This window comes from Procambarus clarkii, chromosome 51 (assembly GCF_040958095.1).
Source record: "Procambarus clarkii isolate CNS0578487 chromosome 51, FALCON_Pclarkii_2.0, whole genome shotgun sequence".
NCBI lineage: Eukaryota > Metazoa > Arthropoda > Malacostraca > Decapoda > Cambaridae > Procambarus > Procambarus clarkii.
In genome coordinates, this window is record NC_091200.1 from 34498129 (window position 1) to 34501910 (window position 3782).

Consider the following 3782-nt stretch of genomic DNA (forward strand, 5'->3'; position numbering starts at 1 on the left):
CAATGTTATCCTCTCAGGTATGGGGGCTCCCCTCTCCCTACACAACATAACCTACATTCTCCTCTTCTTCCTCCCTACATGACTGCATACCAGCCACTTAGCTTCCAGCCCCTACCCAACATGACACTCTCTCAAGCGACGCCTGGCCGGACGCCATTCGTCATAACATCCGGGGAAACCTTTGAGATGATGTACACATGCCCACATACTTATCCTCCCCTCTTACCGACATGACCCACAACATCCCTTACATTTTACCCCTGTGACCCACAACGTCCCCCACAACGCAACCCGTCTCATTCTACGGACTCCCACACCACTTTTGACTATGACCGAGTTCAATCCTCGAGGTTCTCCTCGGGTTTGGGACGGTCGTAGGCGTATATTTCACTACTGAAGTGTATTACCCGACTCTTATCCTTAGTGAATAAGGGTACATTTTACCCCTAGTGTATAAAGATGCACCTTACCTTAGTGTATAAGGGTACACCTTACCTTAGTGTATAAGGGTTTACCTTACCTTAGTGTATAAGGGTACACCTTACCCTTAGTGTATAAGGGTACACCGTACCCTTAGTGTATAAGGGTACACCTTACCTTAGTGTATAAGGGTAAACCTTACCTTAGTGTATAAGGGTACACCTTACCTTAGTGTATAAGGGTACACCTTACCTTAGTGTATAAGGGTAAACCTTACCTTAGTGTATAAGGGTACACCTTACCTTAGTGTATAAGGGTACACCTCACCTTAGTGTATAAGGGTACACCTTACCCTTAGTGTATAAGGGTACACCTTACCTTAGTGTATAAGGGTACACCTTACCTTAGTGTATAAGGGTACACCTTACCTTAGTGTATAAGGGTACACCTTACCTTAGTGTATAAGGGTAAACCTTACCTTAGTGTATAAGGGTACACCTTACCTTAGTATATAAGGGTACACCTTACCTTAGTGTATAAGGGTACACCTTACCCTTAGTGTATACAAAATGGAGACGGACCAACAAAATTGCGCCAAAACCGTGAAGGCGCCAGCAGGCTGGCGATTGGCGGGCTGTGGTCACGTAACGAGATTAACCAATGAGACCCCGCCCCTGGGAGACTGTGACGTGACCGGGAGGCTGGGCTGGGGCTCTCAGAGATTCACGGCACTTGGTTGAGAACGGACTTGTGCTGGTTGTGCTCTCGAGTTCTTAGGTCCAGGAGCCTCATCCAGTAGAATATCGCAGCCTGACATATTGGCAGTGACTACGGAAGACTAACACACTTCAGGGAAGTGCGAGGAAGCCGAGTTCCAGTGGTGTGAGGGCGCCGAGGACTGTGAGCTGATAATCTTGGAGGAGTTGAGAGCGGCGACGACAGGAGTAGCTAGTGGCTTCCCGCCAGCGGAACTCCGAGGTGCTCAGAGCTGTGATTGGATCACGTCCACTTGAAACTCAGAAAGGAGAAGTCGCAACCGGATCTATGAGTATTTGGTCTCAGTGAAGGAGGGATCGAAGGAGACAACGTGAGCAGGGACAACTGGCCAAGCCACTGATCAGGAACTGCATATTTGGGAGTGAGCACGGAGACGACTCGTATCTTCACGACGCCCAGGGACCTGTAAGTCGACCGGAACGCTGAGGAATGATGTAAGGGACTGAGGACCACGACTATCATCAGAGTCCAGGCGTCTGAGGGTAGGATATGTTTGAGGTAGATCATTATTCCCTTCCATTGTCCCTTGATAATTAGGCAAGATAGGCCTTGAAGTATATATAGGTTCTTACTAGAATGTCTATTGATTCTTAGGAGTAGATTAGGCTGTAGGGCAGCTTGTATATGTCATCTACTACCTGGTGAAGACAGCGAGTGGCGGAGCCGAGAGGATTATGGGTCTTCGCTGACGGAGCCGGCCCTCATAAGGGCAAATATCCCCTTAAATTCGTTCAGCTGACTCGGGTTGCCGGAGGCCACCTTAGAAGCGCCACTGTCATCTGATTTATATATTATTACACGTATACTTCTATCATGTTTATGTAGTTTTCTCTTCAGTAAACTTTATTTACTTTTATTATCGCTTTTATGTCTCATCTCACTGAACATTGTGAACAAGTGATACAAGTGCACCACACTAGTACTAATATTAAACAGAAAGTGACACTAGGTGGCAACACTATCAAATTTGAAATGAAAGCGGACGCAGAGAAGATTACCAGCTGGCGACCGAAATAATAGTTGAGAACTGAGGTAACGACCGGAGGTCTGGCGAAACTTTGCACGTGTAGGTGGGCAAGCCCGGTGGGGCTTATCTTGAGATAATTTCGGGGCTTTAGTGTCCCCGCGGCCCGGTCCTCGACCAGGCCTCCACCCCCAGGAAGCAGCCCGTGACAGCTGACTATCACCCAGGTACCTATTTTACTGTTAGGTAACAGGGGCATAGGGTGAAAGAAACTCTGCCCATTGTTTCTCGCCGGTGCCTGGGATCAAACCCAGGACCACAGGATCACAAGTCCCGCGTGCTGTCTGCTCGGCCGACCGTCTCCCCCCTTAACATTATTGCCAATAGCATTTGGTGTTCCCAGGCGGTCACCCATCCAAGTACTAACCAAACCCAACGTTGCTTAACTTTGCTGATCGGACGAGAATTGGTGTTCTCAACGTGGTATGGCCGTTGGCTCTCTCTCTCTCTCTGGGGTGTTGCACATTGCAGGATCGAGCTCAAGCATTTTTTTTTCTACCACAGATGTGGCCACACATTTACAATGCTAACCAGCATTGTGTCTTTTACATAGTGTCATTAATGTACATTCACAAAGGTGAAATGTAATTCTGATCAGCTTCCATATATACTTTATACCCACACATATACATACACACACACATATACATACATATATACACACACATGCATTTGTCTCATTTACTCTGACAGGGTGAGATAGCTGATAAAGAAACTAGTGTGCAATTAAGCACTTAATCACTGAAAGTGATGAAGGTGCTTTTACAAGCTCAGGTTATATAGTTACATCATATATATACATTGTATAATTGGTATATTACATGGTCAATCTTGGATACAAGTCCAATATATCATCAAGTGTTCCAGTACTCATATAGTAATTACAATGTTCAGCATACCTTAGCGAAGGTATGCTTTCGCCTTAGGAGGGCGAAAGTCAGTCAGTATGGGACATTCTACAATATAATGTTCAAGAGAGTGCATGTTTTCTTTCACAAAGTTGACACATTGTGTACTCGACATTTTGGTTTTGAGAAAGCTGCCAGATACGTCTATATTCCAGGCGTATTCTGGCCACTATAACATCACATTGCCGGGTTCTTGTTCTATTAGTCCCATATGTGAATGTCTCCACGATATCTATCATAACATTTAATGCTACAACTTTCAGGTCTTTGTGAATTTGTTAGGTCGGTGAGATCTTCACTAGATATTTGTTTAAGTATTCTCTTTGTCACTGCTAATGAAACACCCATATCAATTTCTACCCCAGGTTTTCTGCAGGCTGTCTTTGCAAGCATATCAACAGTGTCATGCCTTGAGATGCCAACATGTGATGGTATCCATAGGAATTTAACCTCAAATCGCTTTTCTTTAGCAGCTAAAACATTCAATCGAATATCACTGATTATTTTCTGGGTGTCACTACTATGTGCGTTCAATGCCAGGAGTGCACTCTGCGAGTCACAGTATATCAGTCCACTGCCTTTGTCTTTTAAAAATTCAGTGGCAAGGTATATGCCTGCAAGTTCGGTTTGAGTTGTACTTGCCCAGTCATTGA

At 45.3% G+C, this 3782-nt stretch overlaps 1 non-coding gene across 1 annotated transcript; it reads right to left on the minus strand.

Annotated features, from left to right (window-relative positions):
- Positions 1 to 2539: 2539 nt before the first annotated feature.
- LOC138351992 (5S ribosomal RNA) lies at positions 2540 to 2658 on the minus strand. Its single transcript, XR_011222678.1, has one exon. It is a non-coding gene; the product is annotated as a 5S ribosomal RNA (ribosomal RNA).
- Positions 2659 to 3782: the final 1124 nt, after the last annotated feature.